The following is a 25,061-nucleotide window of genomic DNA, read 5'->3' as shown; positions in this document are numbered from 1 at the left end:
TTCATGACAAGAAAAGGTGCTTCAAGAGCCTCTGTTTGAAAGTGGGGACCCTGAGAGAATGGCTGAGACTTTTGCTCTATGTGGTTGAGTAGAAGGTGAGATTATAATACTAGCCATTATGCCCATAGTAGTTCTTCAGACTAATCCGTTCTTCCTTGGACTATCCAGTTGGCTTCCTTTTTTTTTCCCACCTCACTGAAGTGGAGAGGACACTCCATACTTTAAAGTTCTCCCCACACCTGAAAGTCATTTTTTATTTCATTCCATATCCTCTTCTTTCAGTGAATCTAAGCAGAAATCTAAAGTCCTTGTCCAGAATCAGGTTCCTTCAACTGTCATCACCACCCTCTAGTTCTTCCCACATGGGTGAGGTTGACCAGCTGGCTTCATGTAAGTAATGAATGCTGATAATTGACAGGGAGGGACCTCCTGTTGGCTACCCCACACCTGACAGCTGGGCAGAGCTGAGTAGCACATTCAGGCCCTCCTCCCACATATGGCCTCCTGGAGAGACCCCATCTTGCCATCCTGGGCCCCCAGCTTGTTCATTGAGCCCCTTGAGACTCCTTGTTAGGCCCTTGTTAGGACATTAGGGTTTTTACCTTAGAATAAGCTCAAGAATATATTGCCAGTTTGACTATTAGGAGAGTGCTTCCTATGTATTTTAATAATCTTCCTCATATCTCTATGTACTTTGTAAGGAACCTTTCTAACACACTTTTTGAAAGTACACCTCTATCATAGGGTAGGGCAGTCCCTCCTGGTGAGCAGTAGGATCTGACATTTGAGAACCCTAATTGCCTCATTGATGTGTCAGGGATCAGAACATGAGTCCTGGTTCTCTGTCCTGGACTCCATACGTGAAACTAAGATCTCCACCGAGAGAAAAGTTGAGCCAAGCTAAGAATGGTCTTTACATCTTGGTCCACTAAGAAAAGAGTTGCACCAAACTGAGAGTGGTCTTTACATCTTGGAGAGCTGCAAACCAAGAGGCTGACATCCACTGGTTGAGCTCAGCCAACATATTCTTAAGCATGAAATCCACATTTCTCCATCTATCTGAGCAGACAAATATCTCAGCTCTTTGATGGAAGTGAGAGGGTAAAATGTGCAGGCAGACAAGAGGGGTAGAAAGCTTTCTTCCCAATGTTTATTTTATACTTTTAAGTCTTCTTGCTTATTATTCCTATTCTTTCCATCAAGACACCAAGGTATATAACTAAAATCTTAGGGCAAACTACCCCTCTGATCATCAAGGGTGTCCTGCCAGACACCAGCCTGATGATTTTTGGACAATTAGTACCAACCAACCGAAGCAGTGAAGGATGGACCAGACCTGCCAGCAGACTTTCCCCTGTCTTGCTCACTGTCCCTATCGATCAATAAGCATTGCCCCAGCCTTGGAAGTGTGCCTTTGCCAACTGCCCAGCATGAACAATCTGAGTTCCGCCCTCCTTTTGCTCCTTGAACCTCTCAACAACCACTGGCCTTGTCAGTCATGCTGAGCAGAACCTCAATAGTTGCCAAATGGATTTGGCCTTGAGCCACCAATGTTTCCTGATGCAGAGGAGATGAGATTCTCAAAAAGCACTGAATTCAAGAGAGAAAGGTTAGTCCCTTTTGTAGTTTTAACCTATCCCAATGTGGATTCACTGAATTATATTGTCATAAGGTAATTGCAAAATAGAATCTATGTTCAAATAACCCCAAGTATCCTACCCATGAGTGATTCATTTGGCTATGTAGGCAAGCCTAGTCTCATAGGGCTCCTTGGCAGGGTTTTTAAATATTGATGAGCAGGTAGCCATCACTGTCACCCGTGGGTACTGAAAATGGGCTGTTAGCTTCTGAGCAAGTCACAGTGAATTACCAATCGTGTGATGGCTGGACCCAAGATAGCTTCCCAAACTGGTTCTTCCATGTCTGAGTTGGTAGGATGGAGGAAAAGAGAAACATAGCTAAATAAGTTTGTAGATTCTCAACCACTTAGATAATGCCCCTAGCTTTATGTTTTGATCTGTCAGTGCACACATTGTTGGAATAGATTCACCCTGGCCTCTAGGTGAACACAGTATTGCTGAGAGCAGCTAGTAAAATCTACAGTTAGAAGGATAGCTGAAAGTCTTCTCCTTTTACTTTCTCTCTCCTTCCTAGCTGAAGTGGTTGTCAGTGAACTCGTTTAAGAAGGTGGGAATCAAATACATCTCAGCAATTCATAAAAAGAAAAAGCTAATGATACTTAGAATCATATGGATTAACCTCAAAAGCATTATGTTAAGGAAAAGGAACCAGACACAAAAAGTTGAGATGATTTCTTTTAGGAAAGTTCAAGAACAGACAAAATTAATCCATGATAACAGAAATCAAAACAGTGGTTATCTTTGAGGGAGCAGGGATAGTCTTGAAGGTCCAAGAAGGAACTATGCAGAGTGATAGAAATGTTCTTTATTTTGGTCTGGGTACTATTTACATGAGTGCATTGAGTTATATACTTAACAATCATACATTTTAGTGTATGTTGACTACACCTGAATAAAGTACTGTTAGCATTAAAACAAGAAGAGAGGATGGGGTCAGGAAATATAAGCGAAGCTGTCTTAGTGAATCTCCACTTTCAGGAATCCTTGACAGCTCAATACTTAGTTTCCTATTAATGCTGGGTGTCCCACCACATGGCAGGACAGAATGTTAGGCTGCTTGCTCACACACCTCTGATGCCTCCAGGAGGGCAGTAAGTTTACCAAGAGTCACTTGTGTTTGCTATAATACTGGCTTATGTGGTTCTACTTATTTTTTCCAAATAATTAACTCAATTTAATACTAGTTAAATAGAATAAGAACAAAAGTTTCTGTGAAAACTAAATTGAATGCTCTTGAATGTCTCAATAAAGATGAATTATTGGGATCCCTGGGTGGCGCAGCGGTTTGGCGCCTGCCTTTGGCCCAGGGCACGATCCTGGAGACCCAGGATCGAATCCCGCGTCGGGCTTCCGGTGCATGGAGCCTGTTTCTCCCTCTGCCTGTGTCTCTGCCTCTCTCTCTCTCTCTGTGACTATCATAAAAATAAATAAAAATTTAAAAAAAAGATGAATTATTAATGAGAATTTATATCAATTAGATTTGGGTAAAACAAATATAAAAGATCAAAACAAAAGTTATGAAAATGTAGGTTTCTGAACTCAGATTCTTCACACATGTAACCTCTTACCCTACTTTGAAGAAATTGCAAATGAAAATTGTCAAGGATGTTTTAAGAGTATGGTTTATACAAAAAAGAAAGACTAGAATGGTCATTTTCAGATCTATATCCCCAGGCATGTGGCTTTGGCTCTACATATAAAGTTTTATAATAAGTATCCAACATGTTTTGAATTAAAATGAAAGGTTTATCATATGTGTGTTCTATATGTACTGATCGCCCATTTGAACCAACTGTTTTGATTAACTGACCAACTACCTGGTCATCGAGCAGGAACAAGGAGGCTTCTATCCTGAGAAGTAGAGATTCAAAAAAGCAAACTTACAGCTTTCCCAAAAGCTAGGCACTCTCATGTTCTGTATGCATTTAGAGAACAAGCCAATGCATCAATCATGTGAATTCATCTACGTGAACAAGATGGCCCTGTAACATTTTGTACAGTTTTATTTCTGCTTAGTGTTTAAATACGATGCACACACACAGTTCTGTGTGTTTATACTGCATTTACATATTGTTGTGTGTGGTACCCTGTCTTGCCTCCTTCCCTAGGAGTCCTGTGTGCAGGGCACAGCAGGGGACAAGGATCAAGTGGAGTCATCTGGCATCCACTCAGTTCTCATGAGTGAGCAGCCTGCTTAGTTTAAGGGAGGGAGATATGCTATTGATACAAATCTGTTATTTTGAAAAAGAGAATTATTCCCATAATACCGCTAGTGCTGATACTTGCCCTCAAGGTTTTCTCAATGTTATATTTAAAAACCAGTTTATTCTGACAACCACTATTCACATATTCATTATTTAGAGTTGTAGTTGACAACTAGAATTATTTGTTTGGACCAGGGGATTAATTGATACTAAGTATTGGTAAGAATAATTATGCTTTAATTTCACAAGTTTGTGTGAATTGCAAAGAATTTCATTGGACTTACCCCCATGGTATTCCTTTTTCTCCCAAATGGCAAGCCTCAAGGAGACAGTTCACTTGCTTCAGCTTCCCTTGGGTCAGTATTATACTCCACACAGGAGAAATAGGCTTCTGATCCTAGTTTTATTTCTTTCTTTACCAGTCATACTGGATTAACCATATCCTTTATTCTGATACTTTGACATCTGGGACCTCGCTGACCCTGAAAAGGCTGCTCCTATCAGCACTAACCAGTTCCTAGAGATAGTAAACAACTTGCCTGTGAATATGATTTTTAAATACAAGCAAACTCACCCAGAGTCCCCACACCAACCACCTCCTTTATTTGGCTCCCACACTCCTAGTCACTATTCACCTGCCCTAATCATCCCAGGGCCAGGTACCAGACAACAAGGGACATCACCTCTGTCCTAGTGCTCAGTGAAATTATTCAAACAGCCAATCCTCAGCCGGCTTACCCTGCCTTGCCCATTTATTCTGGTAGAAACCACAATAAGGTTCTCATCCACAGTTTGCCCCTCTCCCTCTGCCTCCTGACTGACCCTGTGGTTCCCCAAGGACTGGGATGTCTCCTGTCCTTGGGAACTCTGACAAACTATCATTTCAATAGCAATTGTTTCCTGATCTGTTGAGCTTACCAAACCTCAAACTTTCAGTTAATACAATGTACTATAGAACACATACCCATTGCCATAGTCGGCTTTTCCTGGCTTTCCAGCTACTTCAATTATTTTGCTGACATATGCATAATACTAACAACTCTAACCTCTTTGGCATTCACAGTCATACATAAGTGTACAGTTGTCCTAAAGTGACCATTATGTCCCACTGGGCTTCATTCATCAACAAGCTACAGATAGGCCAGGGGTTTGAATCTAAAACTCCAAGGGAAAAAAAAATCATCTTTAATTTTGGTCAGATTTTTTTTTTTCAGGACCAGAACTTCTGATGGATCCTGTCAGGGCGGAAACCAATTCTAAGTTGGTTATTGTAGGTAACTGAGAGCATCTAGCCTGGGTGGAAAGTGTGAGTAGTAAGGCAGGAGGTATACACACAGCTCTGGCAGGTGGAATCCATGCAGTCCAGGTGGTGGAGGACAGGATGCTGGGAGGGGAGGGGAGGGGAGAAGGAAGGAGAAGAAGGAAGCATTCAATCCCACATGACCAGCAAGTAGAAAGGCCAATATTTGAATAGAGATCCTTGGAACACACATCTCATGTTCTTTCCACTCTATCACATGGCCCAAGAAAGTAAGTCAAACGGAAGATATACTTCAAGGGAAGAAACAAGGGGAGATAGTGGTTACTCTCGGGAGATAAGGGAAGAAGAAGAATCAAACCAAACTTTCAGGAGTGGATGAGTTGCTGGAACAAGATGAGAAGGGTGGAGGATAAAGCACCAGGTGGGCCAAGTGCAACTTTGGCAGAACCTGAGATCAGGCACAAGAGTCTTTGTTCAGGGAGTTTCTCAATTCTAGTTCTAGAGGAAGAAGTCAATTGATGTAGGCTAGCGATGCCAGGAAAAAGAAGAGAGCAGTAGCTGTAGTGCTGCCAGGCCCCTGCTAGGAGGTAAAGCTGTTAGGTAAAGGGGGCAGATTGGCTCTCTTTCAGAGGGTTTGTAATACCACCCCCCCACTGCCCCAGGAGACCTGGCTTCAGCAGCCTCCTCCCTCCCAGTCAGAGACCCCTCTACTCTCCTTTGTCCCTATCTTCCTTAATCTCTGTGTGTCCATTCCCTGTGCACCAGAGCCCCCTCCCTGCCCCTGTCCCCAGCATCTTGTATTTTGGGAAGCCAAGCTGGTCTACATGGGGTTGACTGAGGATACAGACCTCCCCTTACCTCCTCCACAAGGTTGCCACACTGTTTCTGGCCCATCCTTGTCACAATTTGAACAATGAAATTCACAGATGGGAGAGAAAAACAGTGTACTTTCCCTTAGAATGAAGGATGGAGCTGTTTGTCAGGCTAGAGATTCAGTTAGGGCATGTCATCTATGCATTTAAGAAGGGATTCTGGACCTCTGAATAACTGTTTAGTGGCTGAATCATTAAGTCATGATTTCTACAATCAAAAGACCTGGCTTCTTCCTCAATTGACCATCCCCTATAGCTCCTTCCAAGTCAATAAAACATCTTTGTGCCAAGCTCTTCTGCCTTCCTAACAACAGTGAACCCTGGACATGGATAGGGAAGACTCATCCTTGCCTAGATTCACAAATAAACTAAAACATATGGTATTGGGCACCTCTTGCATCTTGCCACACAGCCTCTGACCTGTATTACCAGCCATGGCTTTGGCAACTGGCTTCCTGCAGTTGTAAATGAATAGTCCTTCATTCAGCTACACTGTGATTCAGGTTTCTGCTCTAAAATTCTCCAACTCCAATGGCTAATATAGGACTTTCAATCCAGATTCCTAAGTTCAATGACCATGATTATGACAGACACTTCTTGTCTGTGTACCCATCCCCGCTTCTGAGTGCTTTGTTGTAAATGGCTTTCAACTGCATCCTTTTTAAGAAGACTATCCTTGTGCTACTAGAGCCCTTCATGAAAGAGCTGGAGTTGGAAAGTCCTAGAAGTTTACCACCCTCTGCTAAACTCTCATCCCACAGTGGCTTTTTTTTTAAAGTTTTTTTTTAAGATTTTATTTATTTATTCCTGAGAGAGAGAGAGAGAGAAGCAGAGACATAGGCAGAGGGAGAAACAGGCTCCATGCAGGGATCCTGATGTGGAACTCGATCCCTGCTCTCCAGGATCATGCCTTGAGCCAAAGGTAGGCTCTAAACCACTGAGCCACCCAGGGATCCCCCCACAGTGGCTTATAGCTTCCATTCTTCCAGGGAGAACAAATTCTGAGTTATAGTTCTGCAGGATCAGACTGAAGCTGGGGTTTCACCTGAAATCATATTTGCTTGGCTTTTTCTCCTTTTCTATCCTGCTTTCTCTATTTCCTTCTCAAGTATCTCTTGGGAGCACTTTTTTTAAAACACGTGCACACAAATCCTCTGCTTAGGGTCTACTTCTGTGGTACCTCACCTAAAAGGGCAGTCATTTTGCTGAGAGCTAAGGATATGGATTCTCATTGTCTGGCAGGGCATAAGTAATTATAACAAAGTCTAGTACACAATAGGATGGAAGTACACCCAGACTGTAAGAGCCCCCAGAGCATTCAGCCTGTCTCAGTGTAGCCCCAAATACCAGATCAGAATGATGTGGAATAAAAAAGGCCTGTGTTTGAATTCTGACTTGGCCTCTTACAAGTGGGATACTCTTAGGCAAAATTGGCATTTCTGATCTTCAGTTTCTTCATCTGTAAAATGGATATAATTCCAAAGTCACTGAATTGTTATGAAGATGATCTCTTTTATGGGATAATAAATATAAAGTTTTGGGGCTAGAACCAAGCATATAATGAGTATTCAATAACAGAAACTGGTTTTAGTGGCTATTGTAGACTTTCAACGTGATTTGAATGTATCAATATATAGTATTGTCCTATGACCTGTAGCTTTGCTTTCCTGGGTTTCAGTTACCCACAGTCAACCACAACCTGAAGGCAGATGATCTTTCTTCTGAGTATCATCAGAAGGTCAGTAATAACCTAACATTAAATCACAGTGCTTGTGTCATTCACCTCACTTCATCTCATCATGTAGGCATTTTATCATCTCACATCATCACAAGAAGAAGGATGAGTATACTACAGTAAGATATTTGGAAGAGAGAGAGACCACATTCACATAACTTTTATTATAATATATTATGATGAATGTTCTATCTTAGTACTAGTTATTGTTGTGAATCTCTTACTATACCTAATTTATAATTAAACTTTGTCATAAGTATACATGTATAGAAAAAAACAGTATACACACACACAGACTGCATATACATATATATGCAGGCTGTTATATAAACTATATATATATAGGGGGGGTTGATACTATCTGCAGTTTTAGGCATCCACTGGGGGGTCTTGGAACATATCCTCCATAGGCAAAGGGGACTGCTAACGTCACATAGGTCACTGATATGTTCCTACAGACCCCCCCCCCCCCACACACACACGTAGGCTTTCAGGCACAGTATTATTCCATCATTTTTCACAACTATGAAACTATCGGGAATGGCCACAATAAAGGGGTCTTTCCCCCACATCCATTTACCCTAGGTTAACCTCTAGGCTCTGCTCTTTCATTTTCTTGACCTAATAGAGTTTTCTTCTTTGGTAGAAATTTTTCTTTGTGAAAGAAAAACATTCTGGAGCTCCCCCATATCTTTGCTGCCCCAGGCTCATGAAAAGCTAAATCCGGTCTTGGCTCTCCAAAAGAGAATAAATTCCAGCCTGCCCCCAAAGAAGTTGCTGTCATAATTACATCTCCTTTTGGAAGTAATTTGATTTAATCTCATTAAAACTAGATTGCGCCATTTCCTTGGCCAAAGTTGATTCCAAATTGGCTTTGCTACTTCCCTCCTGGTCCATAGATTCCTCTCTCTCTCTCTCTCTCTCTCTCTCTCTCTTTTTTTATGACTGTTTGCAAGGAAAATATCAGGCCTTTCCAAAGGAAGATCCAATGGAATGCCACAGGGTGGCACTGATACCTTCTGCTAGAGAAGCAGGGTGCCAGAGTGAGCTCTTACCTGCTGATCCGCATTGGAGCTGTCTTCTGGCAGCACCAAGGGCTCCTGGAATGGCAGGGTTGACCTTGGCTAAGGTTTCTCTACTAATAGTACGAGAAACATCTAGGTTGATATTTCAGGTTGCATTTCTCCTCTCTCCTTCTAGCTTCTCTGCTCCCCACATCGTCTAAACTACACCACTAGAGAATCAGTGTGATTGATCAGTTAGCCATAGGTGGCATTTTTTTTAGTGAGCCTTTTGTGTTGCACAGTTGTTTCTCAGTGCTAAGCACCATGCTAGGCAAAATATAGAATATAACAAGAGGAAAATGTGGCCTCCATCAGTTAATGAGAATAAGTTATCTGTGCTGTAGAGACTTATGATAAAGAAGAATATGAGCTAAGATAGTGAGGACAGCTCCTCAGAGAAGATGGGCTAACTTCCGGCTGGACCTGAAAGAAGTGCGAAAAGAGGAGCAAAGGCGTTCAAGTGATGGGCAGTAACCCAAGGGAAGAAATGGAGACATCCTTGTATTGTCATCCTTTCCTGTGAGAGAAATGGGATCTGAGTTTAGGTAAGACAATGGCATTAGATTACAGCAGGCTTTGAATGCCAAGGGGAGGACAGATTCTGATTATGACTTGAAGTCCACTTGGGAAGAAATCCAGGGTTTTAGTAATCAGGAGTTTTGTTTCCAGATCACTTTTTTTCTGGATTCTCACACCTCATTGCTAGTGGGATGGAAAAGCTAGTAGAGCTTAGAGCCTGGATAGTAAGATAGCAACTCATATGAAGGAGAGGCTAGGACTTCCCTTCATAACCACTGGGGATTTTTGAGGAGGGAGTAACCAGATAAAGTGTCTAAACTGGCAGAACACGTAGAACAAGGGAGATTTTTTATTATTTCTGGCTCACATGCTCTGAAATGTCCCAGCAGGTCTTATTATGTCTGAAACCCTCCATGAGTGTGTAGAACCAGTCCCCTTCTGGGTCCCTCTGCTACATATTTTTATACAGGTCTTCCCACCCTTGCTAAGCAAAAGTACCAACAAGGCAGGGCCTGTACTATCATCCTTTTCTCCTTCCTCATCTCCTGCTATGGGATCTGATCCAGAGAGCAACAGACAACCCCCACCAAGCAAAATCCTTTTTCACTTCTACCTTTAATTAATTCACTCATTAATAGAGATTTATTGAAAGCTCACAGTGTGTAGGGCAGTCTTCCCCTGTCCTGTATTTTTCAGGCTACAGAATAGCAGCTCATTCCTCTGGACAGAGAATATCCCCATCACCACCAATGACTGTGGAGTCCAGCCCTGCCCTGGGAGGAAAGCCTGAGATGGAATTGCCCAGGTGGGGACTGCACGAGTTTGAAGTGGTTATTAATGGAGGACAGAGCGGTGCTCTTGTGGAAGAGGAGCTAAATGTGCTGAGACTGCCAAAATGGAAAATGCCTGTTAATAGCACAAGTGACACATCATAGATCACTCACTGACAGACTGAACCTTGTGCTGTCTTGAAGAGCGCAGGCTGCATGCTAATGATGCCCAGGAGGACTAATGCATGGCCCTGTGGAGCCCCCTCTCCTGGCTGCTGGCTTGTGCGATTCTGTAAAGATAATGGCCCTGCATTTCTCATCCATCCCACTGGTGTAGAACATGGGATTTGGAGAAAAAGGAACCTATATTTGCATCCCCTTCCTTCCACTTTCTATTGGTAAGACCGGGGATGATGAGCATGTGAGAAGGCATAAAAGAGTTTTGCAAATCTCCAAGAGCTCAGAAGCAGGGAATAGAGCAAAATTGCTGTGAAAATACTCACCTGCCTCACATCACAAAGAAATCAACTTTAGACACAGTGAGAAAGGTGAAGTATGGACCTGGGGGCAAATGGAGCGTCCTAGGCTTCCCTGCTTTGATATCTCTTGGTTTTCTTTTTAAGACTTCTGGGTCGGGGGAGAAGGGAGGAGGTTTTGAATGCATTTCAGCTTTGCAGGGGATAAAAATCCCTTTAGATCTCTTGGGACTAAGGGAAAACTAGGCCCTTAGAAAAATGTGGTCTTAACTTTTGATTGCCTTTGTTTTTCAAATTTCTCTGCCGATTGCTAAAGACTCTTACCTACTGACCTGACAGAGGGCCCTCATTCTCTTAGCATATAGTCATCCTACAAAGGATCAAGGAGTGTCAGAGTATGTGTGCTCCCAGAAAGATCAAAGTCTGAACCTGAAGACTGAGTCTTAAAAAGAAAGTCCAACCCAGGAAAATATTGAGGAGGTGTGGGAGCCTTGCTGGTTCCCCCGGGAAACCTTGTAGGTGGCCTCTATCGTCCCTGTGGAGGCCCATCAACTTCCGTAACTTCCTAATGACAGACAGTAACCACAATGATAATAGCCACAGGTCGCCCGGGCACTTCATGGTTTAAAATTAGGAAATGAGGGCAGCCCCGGTGGCGCAGCGGTTTAGCGCCGCCTGCAGCCCAGGGCGTGATCCTGGAGACCCGGGATCGAGTCCCGCGTCGGGCTCCCTGCGGGGAGCCTGCTTCTCCCTCTGCCTGTGTCTCTGCCTCTCTCTCTCTCTCTCTCTTTCTCTCTGTGTCTCTCATGAATAAATAAATAAAATCTTTAAAAAAAATAAAATAAAATTAGGAAATGAGAGAGGCTCAAGAAAACTTCCAAGATCGACCAGAGCTCAGCAGGCATCCAAGCTGGGGTTCCAGTCTGACGCAGCCTGTCTGTTCCCGCCAAGCCCCGGCTGCCCCCGCCCTAACCTCTGACACCGCACTGGAAGGTCTGCTGCTGCCTTGTTGGCTCGGTCTCTGCCAAGGCCAAGGCGGGGGAAGAGCCACAGGGGGCAATAAGCAAGATGCTGATTTGGAGTAAGCTACAAGCAGGGTTCTCAGTTGCCCAGAGACAAGACTGGAGTAAGATTCAGCTGTATCTCTCTCCCTGCAGTCTCCCATGCTTTTCAGGCTTTATTCGAGAAAACTCTGTCTCTTGATGAATGGGATTTCTGGGTTTCTAAAGAGATGGGTGCTAAGGACTGACTCTGGATCAGGAGTTTTGTGGATGCAAAGGGATGGGGCTCAGATCCAAGGACAGTCTACAAGTGGACAAGGCAGATGCCCTGTGAGGGGATTTTGTGAGCAACTGCGTAAAGAGATGAAGGAAGCAATTACAGACTTTCTGTTAGTTGTGGCTGCAATGCTATGTGCTTGATACACTTCATCTCTTTTCATCCTGATAACCATGGTGGGAAGCTGGGACTATCATGGCCATTTCTCGAAGGAGGAAACAAAGATCCAAAGAGTTTAGGTGATCTGCTAGAGGTGGCCAGCAGATTAACAGCAGAACCCTTCCAGAAATGAAGACTCCTCCTCACTCTCACTCCTGTGCTCTTTCCACTCTAACATGATTTTAGAGAGATCTTCCTGATTCCTGCTCCCCAAGATCTAGTGCATTCTATATACAGATTAGCACCTTAGATTTATTCCCTATTATGGTGTAAGCAGCCTTGTGAGAGGTAGCTGCAAAAGTTGTAGGTTAGAATAAAAGACTTCATCATATGCATTCCGGAGTGTAGTTTTGGCAGAAGGAGGAGAGAGCATGGAGGCTTTATGGGGTCAATATGTAAGGTTTTGCCAAGTTAGAATGTATTGAGACAAGAGAAGCTGGGACCCTACAGGCTAACTTTGGGGCGCCTCAGCCCAGCACTTCTGTGTTCTGCCTTCTGTGGCAAGTTGGAGGGGAGAAATCTCTCTCCCTCACTCAAGCTTTTGTTTCTATTCAGATGGAATCATCTTTGTGGGGCTGGGGTGAGTATGGTTCTTCCAGGGGTGAGACATCCCTTAAAGGCAGGACGGCATGGTGATGAACTCCTCAAACCAGTGGCCCTGCAAGACTGGGTCTCTCCCTGATAATCCCTGGCCCTCATAGTGTTCCCTGCCTAAATCATGTATGAATAAATGTAGGTCAGGTAACAGAAACTACTCTACACTCAGCTCCTGGGGAACGTCTCAGTGGCTAGGAGCAATTCCACTGCTCAGGGTCTTTTTTTTTTTTTTTTTATGATAGCCACAGAGAGAGAGAGAGAGAGAGAGAGAGAGAGAGGGAGGCAGAGACACAGGCAGAGGGAGAAGCAGGCTCCATGCACCGGGAGCCCGACGTGGGATTCGATCCCCGGTCTCCAGGATCATGCCCTGGGCCAAAGGCAGGCGCCAAACCGCTGCACCACCCAGGGATCCCCACTGCTCAGGGTCTTAAATGGACTGGTCTCCCAGGGGCCAGTGTTGACTGGATCACAAGGAAGGGCTAATGCACAGAACCAATCTCACCTTCCCTTCCAAGATGCAGCTAAGCACAGGAGGAGAGAGTCAGCTCTTCAGATCAGAGATGATGCTGACACTTTTGAGCAGATTAAAAATCTGCACCCAGGCATTAGAGGCAAGCAGCAGCATGCCTCTGGGGAAAGTGGCCCTTCCTAGGCTGGGCAGATGCCTTGTTACAACTCTTAATTCTTTCTTTAAAAAAAAAAAAAAGCAACACTTGCTAGTCAAGAGAAGGTCATGTTCCTCATTCTGCATTTGGCTAGAGGATTGCTACTTTTTAATGATAAGGCAAGAATCAAATGAGATGAAAGGAGAGTCATTTCAGTGAGGTAGGCTTTCCAGCTCCACACGTTTGGGGAGATGCAGAAACAGGGTGTGATGGTCCCTCTGCCGTGGCACACAGAGCCTAAGAGGTCCTTGGAGAATGCAGGCACCTTTGTCCAATCACAGCCATGCAGACTGTCCAGGATGCACCATGAATCCTAATGGACATCTAGCTTGGGGAGAACCCTGGACTAGAGCCGGAGTTCTCTCCCTGACTCCATGACTCCACCTGTGGCGTCTTCGCGGGGGGGGGGGGGGGGGGGGGGGCGGCGGGCAGGCCTTGAGCAGGCCCTTTGTCTAAGCCAGTTTCCTCCTTTATAATATAGAAGCAGGGAGTCATGTCCAACTCTCTCCCTGGCTGTTTGGAGGTTCTACCGGAAGTTGGAAATGTGTCTGTAACATCAAGTCTGAAGACCCAGGCTGTCTGCTCCACAGCTAGCTGGGAGCCTTTAACTGACTCTTCACACTAAGTGCTTTCCTGAGCACTTGCCCTACAGGACTCACTACCCTCACTTGATCTTCATGTCCCCATAAAAATGAAGATCTTGCCTGCCTTCTTGGTGGAAGTCAGATTGTTCCCATTCCCCCTGCTTTATTTATCTTTCACCTGAATTGTTACCTGCCTTCATATCTGTCCTCCAATTTCCTGTCCCCCTCAAACCAGTCTGCAAGGCATTCCTCAGGGACTGTGCCCCAGTGACCAGTCTTGTTACCTCAGCCCAGGGGAGCCTTGCTATCTGCAGAGATGAGTGCAAACCACACAGCATGGCCACACAAGGAGCCACTGGCCACCCTGAATATTCCCATTTGGGCCAAAAGGTACTGCTCCCCACCGCTCCGCTCCACTCCAGGCACTTATGTCCTCACATTTGCCTGAAGGGGCCCTGTCCTCCTCCCTCCACCTTGCAGACCACGTCTTCCCTTCGATCTTTGCTGCAGCTCAGGTCTTACCTCAAATATAATCACCACCCTGACACTTTTCCTTCTCAGCTTCCACCAGCATGTGATCTCTTCATTCTACCAACTTTGTTTCCACTGCTCGAATCTCTGGTAAATCTGTGCTAGTCTTCATAGAGTCCTAGGAATTCAATGAGGATCACATCCAGTAGTGGGCGGTCTGTTCCCAGGGCTTAGTGAGGTGCTTGGCCTCTGGGGTTGCCCAGTTAGTTTTGCAGAATGAGTGAATAAACGGGGTGAGGTGGGAGGGGGGCAATAGGTGTTGTGTGGCTGAAGCTTACATAAATGTGGTGCCTTCTTCAAGGAAAGGAATGCAAAATTATGGATAGAGAGCTAGATGCAGGGCACAGGAAGGCCTTGCCCAAATGAGAGGCGCTGAAAGGTAAGTTTCCTTAGGGTCACTTGCCCCCTGAGGGCTGGGGGCACAGGGGGTGGTCCCTGGCTGATGGTGCTTTCCAAGGCCAGTCACCCCCTCCACCAGCCTGCTGCACCCCACAGCATAGAGGCAGCATGGCGGGGTGTCCTCCAAGATCAGTAATGGGATGGACGGAGAATGGAGAGAAAGTAGCAAGGTGAAACAGAGGAAGAACACAGAGGCCAGATCCCCTCACCCTTTCTATTGAGGGCTTTATCTCTGCCCCCAGAGTGTTTGGACTAAGTGTCTTTATCAAAGCTTCTAAATTCCACCCTCCATTTGGCAAGTCTTCCCACCCCACCCCCTGCTCAACAACCCCTTTCCCCGCTTCCCCTCCTCCTTCCCTCACTGCCTCCAAAATCAATTTTCAGCAAGAGCAGCAGGTTCTGCGCCATCTGGGGCTGCTGGCAGCCTCGGCAGGCTGTAAGCAGCTCAGTCTGTTTCCCTTAAACCAGCCCCCAAATTTCTCTGCCATCCCCAGCCTGGTCTTCCCCCTCTTCTCCCCTGCAAGGAGGAGGGGGAGAGTTGGTTCCGGACCCACGTGCTCCTCTCCGGAGGGGTCCCCTTACCCCTGTAGCTCACCCCTGGGTGGGGTTTCAGGGTCGGAGCTGTGCTGGCCCCGGCAGCCAGACAGCAGTCACGGGCCATTTCCCCACCTGTGGGGAAGGACGGATGCGTTAATTGGCAGGAAGAGCACAGAGTGGAGGAAGCTGGAGCCATGCCAGCATCGCGGAGGCACGCTTTTCCTCACCTGAGCCACAGTGGAAGCTGTGTGACTCCGTCTTGGAGAAAGCACCATCAGGGGCGCGGTGCCACTTTCTCTTTGGTTAGGAGTGAGGAGGGGGAAAGAGAACCTCCTTTATCTTCTCTATGCTTTATGCTTCTCTATCCTTTTCAGTCCAAAGCCCCAGGAAGGCATATTCTGCAGAGCAGAGAGTAGTGCTGGAATATGTGGAGATAGGGACCAGCCCAGTTACTTGCTTAAGTTGAGGCTTCAAGCCACACCTCACGCTTATCCCCAACACCAGCTCAGATATGTTTTTAACTTCCACCAGCTTTCCCAAGCATTTCATAGCCCTTGGTCAGAAAAGAACATTTTAGGTGATTTCTGCTTGAATGAAGATCTCGCCAGAAGTCTCTCACACTGTCCCCCAATGTCCTATGCTTCCCTTGCCTTCAGTCAACCCACCGGGCTCTTTCCTCTTTCCTTCTTTCCTCCAGCCCATCAGCTTACCCAGAAAACACTCACAAGTGTAATATGATGCCAGGAAAACAGAGGTAAAGCATTATTAGGTATACAGTATTGCTTCTGGAACTTTCTCTGAATGACTGGAAGACCTAAGACCTGACCCCAGATCTTCTGATGAAAGACTGATGCTCTTCCCCTTCTGCCAGCAAGGACAGACTCCCAAAAGAAGCTGGGTAGAGCAGCAGTGTCATGACCAAGCACCGAAATGGGAGGTGGGTGATGCGGGTGCTGGGTCTGGCTCTGCCACTCTCTGTGTGATCTTGGGAAATTCACAGCCCTTCGAGGTTTGGCAGCCTCCCCTGTACAATAAAGGGTTGGCCTTGACAGTCAAAGTATCTATTTCCTCAGCATCCACCAGAATACCAACCCTAACCTAGGTAATTGATAAATGTCTGAATGAGATTCTCCTGGTCTGAGGCTCTAAGAAGGTAGTGACTCCCCCACCACAGTGCCTACCATGGGGCAGGAAGTCAATAAATATGATTTTCTGCAAGTTAAATTTAATGTGGTTATAGAAAATACGTGGGGTATGTTCTGAAGTAGTGATATATTTTATAAATCTTGATCAGCTACTTTGGGTGGTATAGGGGGATGGATTCCAGGAACAGAAGATCAAAAGTAGCCCCAGAGTAAGAATACCAAGTCCTCTTGGAGAGGGATGAACGTACTATTTCTCCTTCTACTAATCCTCTGCCCTCCACTCTCCACCCTTGTGTAAATCGCTATTATAGACACTGAGCAGAGGATACAGATTTTCACAACATGGCCCCGGGCACCAGGACTCTCAGAGCCTAGTGTGAGATGGGAGTTCCCTTTTATGGTAATAGTCATCACTCTCTGAGCAACATTGCAGAGGAACAGCTGAGTGTCCTCTGGATGCCCCCGTAGCTTGCCAGGATAGTTCAGACATTCCCGGAGTGTAAGGTGGGCTGGTTTAAGGAATCTAATCACAGTTACAGCCAAATTCCTAGGGTAACTGAAAGAACATTCATAGAGGTCAGTCCAGGAAAATTCAATGGTCTTTTGAGAAAATCTTTGAGGGAGGCAGCACTGCCCTGAGGGAAGGGATGGAAGTAGTGGGCCACATGGTCCAGGCTCAGGCTCGGTGAGAGCGGTTGAACTCACTGCCTTCCTCTTCCTCCATGAAGGCCAGATTGCTTCTGTGCCCTATAACTTCCAAGGGAATCATTAATCAAGTTGCTATTCCATTGTTTTCCCCACAGATGATCACCACATTTGCGCTTTTACCACATGTTTTGAAGGTGCTTTTCCAATGTTTGCTGTCTTCTAATTTTCCCCAAAGCTTGTGGCCAATGTAGTCACCACACTGTGGACCAAGCTGTAATGCTGTAATACTGGGGACTTGGACCACAGGGAGGGAAGAGAGATCTCAGGATGGCAAGCTATGGAGAGTGAACGGTAAAACACAGATAATCAAAAGTATATTACTTTAGTCCTAACATAGGACATTTCAGTGTCCAGAGCCTCATTTGGGTTCAAATAATTACTATCCCTTATAATTGTATAGTACTTTACGTTTCCAGAGCATTTTGACCTACCAAATGGTATTTGCTCTCAGCAAAAACTTTTCTGTGCAATCGACAAGGGAGGAACTGTTATCCCTATTTAAGTAGATAAGGGAATTGAGAAAGACAGAGGTTGCAGGACCAGTCCAAGGCTAGCTAGCCGGCTAGGCAGTGCAGAAGCAAAGATAGGGCTACAGCCTTGTCTTTCAGCTTTGAAACTTTCTTGACTATTGCTGGGTAACCTAGCCTCCTATGCTACTGTTTCTTACACACAAACACACACATACAAACTTAGTTGATTCACTTTAGGAAACTGCTAGGCCAGGAATTGTCTTTGTAACTTTTTGATCTGCTTGGATCATATTTATCTCTATACATGGCATAGGATAAAAGTGATAATAACCAGCCAGCATTTTTGAGTGCCTACAAACATTGTAACAAGCACTCATAGTCCTCCAATGGAGACAAGCTCACAGAAACTGTCTGATGTTAAAACAACCAGTCCAAGATTGTGCAATGTGTATGTGGACCAGCAGGAGTTCATGGCCAGCTTTTTCTCACACCAAATGCTACACGGCGTGGCCTCTGGAACTTGACTGGTGCAGTACACCCGTAGCACCTGTTATTTGGGGGTTCACAAAGCCTCAGCATCATGAGGCTACTGAATTCTCACCATCTATTCTGTTCCTTCATCCTAGGTTCCAACCTGGACTATGGGCCTGGAGCCTTCCTTCACTTTTATTCCATCTTGCCTCTCCTAAGGACCAGGTGGCTTTGGTAAGTGTGTTCAGAGAGCATAAAATTGCATCAGCTCAGCTCTCTCTCTGCCTTAGCAGACAGAATATTAGAATAGAAATTTGGGACTAACCCAGCATGTGGCCATTGCCTATCCAAGGGCCATCTCTGCCAGCCCAGGAATGCCATTATTAGACAGTCTTATGAGATGCTTTCTGACAATCAAGGTGGAGTGTGAGAAGAGCATCATTAGTGGGGTGCCTAGTAGATGTTCTAGCCTCAGGCAGTCCTATTCTCTGGGCTCCAGGACAACCTGCAAGTCTTCAAGGCCTGAGAACATGATCAATACACCTTCCCAAGGCAAGTTGGGTGACAAAGCACAGGTTCCTTCAGCAATCATTAGGTAAAATGTTTAATTCCCCCTTTAGAAATATTCTGCTAAGTAGGAAATAGGTCTACTTGATTAAGGAAAAACCAGGAAGCTAACCCAAGAAGTTATTTTCTATGGGGAAGCCTGCAACACTCATGAAAAATGCTACTAAAGACTATACTTTCTTGGTTTCCTTCTCACGGTATCCTTCCTGTCTCCACTAAAATAGGAAAGCCATCTTACCCACACGAGCTGAAGGAGTGACACAGGTGGTCACTGTGGGAATTTAGAACATGACCAGTCAGGGAGGGCTTAAACTTAAATCTACCATGTGGACTATACTTTTGAACCTCAAATAATGAGACCAGACTTGAATTCAGAGTCTAAGAAATTTTGGTCTTAGAGAGAATGCCTCCCATGTTCCCTTGAGCTGTTTTAAGGATTTTAATACATTAATTTTTATCTCCCTTGCTTGTTAGTAAGTTCCTTAACTGTCAGAGAATTATTCAAATTTCTTCTGTATCTCCCAGCTCCCTAGCAAAATGCAGGCCACATACACAGAAGCAGCTCACATGGAGACTTCTGAGGGTCAGAGGTGGAATAATAGCAATGACAGATATAGTCATGAGGAAGTCCCCTCGGTGCCTTCTCTGGGTCTTTGTTATCTCACTGCAAGATAGAAATCTCTTGAAGTTCCCTCAGGCTCTAGGCAGTTTGCCTCTATGAAGAAAAGACTGCATGGCATCGAAAAAGAGCACTGGACTTGGAGTCAGATGAGCCATTCTTGCAGCATCTCTCAGTAGTAAGCCTCTCTGCACCTCAGGCTCTCTGCCCATAAGAGAAGAATGACAATATCACTCTTTTTTTACTTCCTAGGGTTGTTGTGAAACACAATTCAGGCATCAACTATGAAAAAGCTGTAAATCGTAGAGCTAAACTTATAGCGAGGTAGCCACTGATAGGGGGAGGAAATAGTTGGATGGAGTCTATGTGCAGAGGATCCCAGTTAAAGAACTGCACTGAAAAAACAAAAAAGGTGGCAAGTTCTGATGGTATGGCGTGGGAACGGGCAAGAGAAGAGCAAGAAACATCTTCCATGTAAACAATGCAAGCTTTAGACTTCTTGGCTGTTAGTTACACGAAGAGACCAAGAGACTTGTAAACCCATCTGCTGCATCGTGGATGATTCCATATGGTTGAAATCTGATTCTAGATCTTGGAGAGTGGGTTAAGTGGATGCAGTCAGGCAGGAGCACTGTGAATAAAACAATGGGAAGGCGCATTTGTATCATTCTTTACCATTTTCAAAGCACTTATACATACATTACCCCATTTAATCCTTTTATACCCGTGTGAATTAGGTATTAGGTTCTTATTTTTCAAATGAAGAAACTGAGACTCAGGGAGGTTCAGTAATTTGCTCAAAGTTGCACAATTAATCAACAAAGCACCTGAACTAAGTAAGGTTTTCTGATCCCAAATTCTTTGCTTCTTCCAAGTTTAAGGGAACTCTCATGTCATACACCTAACTGATTTACTCGGTGGGGGGAGGGGGTGGTTGGATAAAATCAAGCTGTCTTATTGGCAAAGAAAGACTTTGGTCTTCATATTGTACCAGTCCACTTTATTGCCTACACAAAACCTTTGAAAGTGTTTTGAATGTTAATGCAAGTAGATTGCAACACAGATTGTGAAGATGCCTAGAATTAACCCATGAATTTAAAGTCACAGAAGCATTATTGTGTACCACTAGGACCAGCCAGCCAAGGGATATGCATTTAGTTTGACCAAAATCATGGAGTTTTAGAGGAATCTTGGAAATTATGTGTAAATGCAGTATCTATCTATTCCTCGGTATTGACATGGTCCCATAGCAGGCCCTGATCCATTTGTTTAAGGTGTCTAACTAACCAGGACACTGCCTGCTGGCATAACATGTCTCTCAACTTTGGATGTGTTTGAAGACAGGCCTTGCCTATGCTAGAAGAAGGCCCTCTGTGTTCTGGGAAACATATGGAGAAGTTAATTGGTACTTGGCTGAATGTCAAATGCAAGTCGTGAGATCAAGCCCAACCTCAGGCCTCTGCTCTCATGTGCCTCAGCACACACTTTCATACCCTTCTGAGGCTAATTCTGGGAAGAGTTGCTCATGGGTTGTCCCTTTGAGCAAGAAGAATGGCCTGAAATAGTGTTGAGACTCTGTTATACCCGTTTCTCTTTAGATATAGGGAACCCAGTTGGCATCAAGATGGATTTAGACTCTCCCTTCTAGAAACTCCAATCATATGTTTCACTTAACTGTGCTCAGTGGATTTACCTACCACATAAAAAATCCCTGCTCTGTTCCCATGAATTTTTCTTTCCCAACTGGGGGGTTCTATCACTGGCTTATTCAGTGATGCCTGGGAAATCACTCAAGCACTTTGGTCTTGATCCCAAACTCTCTTGATTTGAAAATATCTAGAGAATGACAATCATCCCTACTCTTCACTGAGCTTCAGTGAGGACTAATAAAATATTGAACAACTATTTTGAATTGGTTGTTACAATTAATGGAAAAAAATTAGTAAAGTATATAATCCAAGAAAATGTCTCATCCAGAAACAAAGAAACAAGTCAACAAGGTGTATGTGCTTATAGCATTTTCAGTTTAAGACTAGACATAGTGTGGGGCACAAAAGATGTCTAAGACATTGTTTTTGTACCAAGGAATTGATAATCAAGCTATGGAGGTGTATTCAGTCAAGTGATATCTACAAAATAATAGGAGTAACGGTATTTCATTTACTTTTTTTTTTAATTTTTTTTAAATCTTTATTTATTTATGATAGTCACAGAGAGAGAGAGAGAGAGAGGCAGAGACACAGGCAGAGGGAGAAGCAGGCTCCATGCACCGGGAGCCCGATGTGGGATTCCATCCCGGGTCTCCAGGATCGCGCCCTGGGCCAAAGGCAGGCACCAGACTGCTGCGCCATCCAGGGATCCCTTCATTTACTTTTTTAACCAAAAACTTGTACATCTAAATTATATACTACCTTGAAATAACTGTCTTGTAAAGTTATTTACTTATTCCAATGGTGCTTCTGTAGCCCCAAACATCTCTGGCATCCTCTATAGTTTGCTGACGAACAAGTTTGAAAGGGAGAGTTGGCACCCACCTCCCAGTGGAAAGAATCTCCACCCAGAGTCTTCCACTACAAAGAACATGGACTGGGGGTTAGATTAGCAAGTCCAGGTTATCAGCTTCTGGCTTCTCAAAGAAACACCTGGTTGCTTAGAGGTATCAGGTGATCTAGGAGGGAAAATACAAAATGGAAAGGATTGGTTTCAGGAGACAATAGAAGCCCAGGATCAAAGGGTCTGGGAGGCACCAGCAGGCCTGAGAGCAGGCGAAACTCAACAACACACACCCGGTGTCATTTTCTAGCGGAGATTCCCGATTAGCGGAGGGAGTCGGAAAACAATTGGTAAATGGAGAGAGTGCTCTCTTTCCGTGCCACCTCATGACCCATAAGCCTTGCAATTTGTCATTCCAGAGGGTGTGGTGCCAGACTTCTTTGCAGAAAGACAGGTTCCTGGCTAAGATCTAAAAATGAGGTGGCTACCATTTATTTTTCTGTTGACTTGAACACCTCCTCCCTCCCTTTTATTTTTCCAAGAAAGGCTGCTCTTTAAAGATTTATCTGATCAAATTTCAAGAAAGTCTAGTCAACTCTTGATTGCCACTTTGGATAATAGCCTGATTAAATTTTAATGTTAAGCTAACTCCTGCCCTGTATTCAATTCAATGGCATATACATTTATTGAGCAACTACCCTGCAAAGGCACAGACATGCATACACCATGAAGGATGTCATCATGAATATGCAGGATTCACATTCTCAAAGATCTCATTCTCTAAACATGGAGGAAAAAACAGCTCTGCAATAATTATAATATGCAGTTGAATGTGTTAAATATAAATGGGAAGTTCAAAGAGCTATGGCATTTTTAACTGGGAGAGACCTTTTATACACAGGGACAGCAAGGAGCAGGAAGGCTACAAGGCAGGGTGACAATTTGAAAGACCTACAGAAATTTTCCAATCGGAGAGGGCAGGGCCTTGGTGACCTTTCAGGAGGTGGTGGGGAGGTATGGGATATGGGTGATGTGGGAAGTTTGAAAGTATGGGAAAAGAGATTAGAGAAGGATGGGCTTGGAAAGGTAAAATGGGTACAGATTTCAGAGGCTTTGAATGCCAGGTTAAAGTTTTCCATAAGGCAGGAGGGAATCTTGGAAAGCTTCTAGGCAAAGGAGTGATATGAGCAGTGCTGGTTTTGGGGAGTGTACTCAGGTAGAAATGAAGCTGACAATATCCTGGGGAGAGGGATCTGTTTGGGGAGGCCATATACTTAGGAAGAAAATGATGGTCATGGGGAGGGTATAGCAGAAACTTCCTCTGTATATATCTTAGTGCGATCCCTGGGCTTTAATGACTCCTGATATGGTGCTTTGTGGACCCAAATAGAATGAACTCTGGAACTGTCCTCTGTTTCTGGTTTTCTGCCTCAGTGACTAAGTTAATAAATATCGCCAAATGCCTGACTCCAGGAAGCCTTATGTGCTGGGGTCCTCTCAAATCAGACTCATCTGCTTTCTAAAGGGGATATATTGAAATCATGGGGGGGGGGGGTCTTGTCTTCTGAAATATCTATTGTGCCCCTTTCTCATGACCACAGGAATAGATAATAAGAAGGCTGTCAGAGGTTCAAGCTGAGAAACTAGAAGACTATAGGTAGAGGTGGAAGGAAGAGAGGGAGAGTTTTAGAAATGTAGAAAAGGATTTCTAGAAGAAAAAAAATGTCATTGGTTCAAAAAGATGTCTAAGTCCTTCAAAAACAGGTCCTGAGCTATTCAGAAGTATGGAAACCAAGGACCCATAAAAGCCACTATAACTGGGCATGCCAATCAGTCTTCTCTGTCATATAATCTCCTGGAGATAGGCACAAATTGCAAGATTATCCCACATGGGAAAAAGAGTGTGTGCCTGCATGCACCTACAAACCCGTGGGCTATTTTATATTGTTTCCAGAGTTTGTTGCTACTTAGTTTACCATTTCTGATAGCACAGAATTCCAGGGAGCCTGTTGGGATCTGTTCCAGGAAAGATTCCCTTTGTCTACTACTCCTGGAGATGTTACATTGTTTCAGTTCTGAGGCAGTGACAGAGGGGGCCTGTCCAAGGACTCATGTACTATAACCTTTCCTCTAACCTGCAGCTCAAGGGTTATTCTGAAACATGAATCATTAGATCAAGAAAAAGATTTATTGCAGTAGGCTTTTTTTTTCCTTGTTCTTTTTTTAAAAAATTTTTATTTATTTATGATAGTCACAGAGAGAGAGAGAGGCAGAGACATAGGCAGAGGGAGAAGCAGGCTCCATGCACCGGGAGCCTGATGTGGGACTCGATCCCGGGTCTCCAGGATCGTGCCCTGGGCCAAAGGCAGGCGCCAAACCACTGCGCCACCCAGGGGTCCCTTTCCTTGTTCTTTATAAAGTTTATGCCTACTGCTGGGGCTCTAAGGGGCTTACACTGTCACATCAGATAGCCCTGACATCAATAATATGGCATTACTAAAAACACTTATTTTTGAGGTGCCTGAATGGCTCAATTAAGTGCTTGACTTCTGATTTTGGCTGACATCATGATCTTGGGTTCATGGAATCAAGCCTTGTGTCAGGCTCTATGCTCAGCATGAAGTCTGCTCGTCCTTCTTCCTCTGCTCCTGTCCCATGCTTGTGTTCTCTCCATCTCTTAAAATAGATAAATAAATAAAAATCCTTAAAACACACATTTATTCCTTGTTTATGTAATAGTCTAAAAATTGATGGGTCAAGGAGCTTCCCTATCTTCTAACTATACCTGATACATGTGGCATCTAAGGCCACCATAGAAGAGCTGGAAGATTCAAGAGCATATTTTTAAGGGCAGGCCTCAAGTGGCTTGTATCCATGCTCACATTTCTTTATCCAAAACCCAACTGGCTGAGGTGTCAACTACTACTAGGGAGGTTGTGAAACATTGAGGAGCACATAGACCTTTGATGTTACTGAGCTGTTGTTCAAGGGCTCTGTCATGGTCAAAGGGCACTCACATGATCTTCAGGTCATACTCACTAGCACTATCCCTATGTTGGTTTTGCATTCATCCAGTATTCATTTTCTGTTGTGCTCAGGAGAACAAATGTGAGTCTTCGTAAAACCCTGGATGGAGGATCTATGTGAGTCCTGGACATGGGATCAAACTTAGAATTCTCACCATGGGGTCTGTGCTCCTAACCTTGGCTGTTGGGGGAAGGGGAGGTGGAGAAAGAGAAAGAAACAATGGGAGGTAAGGAATGCAGGGGCAGCTGAAACATTGCCTCATGGTGTCCC

At 44.5% G+C, this 25,061-nt stretch overlaps 1 long non-coding RNA gene across 2 annotated transcripts; it reads right to left on the bottom strand.

Annotated features, from left to right (window-relative positions):
• Nucleotides 1-19,022: 19,022 nt before the first annotated feature.
• On the bottom strand, nucleotides 19,023-25,061 carry LOC144297370 (uncharacterized). 2 transcript variants are annotated; one of them, XR_013364395.1, is made up of 4 exons: nucleotides 24,804-25,061; nucleotides 24,219-24,440; nucleotides 21,806-21,939; nucleotides 19,023-19,902 (listed from the first exon to the last, which is right to left on the bottom strand). It is a non-coding gene; the product is annotated as an uncharacterized LOC144297370 (long non-coding RNA). The 2 variants fall into 2 exon arrangements; XR_013364396.1 differs by lacking the exon at nucleotides 24,219-24,440.

This window comes from Canis aureus, chromosome 25 (assembly GCF_053574225.1).
Source record: "Canis aureus isolate CA01 chromosome 25, VMU_Caureus_v.1.0, whole genome shotgun sequence".
Lineage (NCBI taxonomy): Eukaryota > Metazoa > Chordata > Mammalia > Carnivora > Canidae > Canis > Canis aureus.
The sequence above is the reverse complement of the archived record's forward strand: the minus strand, read 5'-3'. Positions and strand labels throughout refer to the sequence as shown.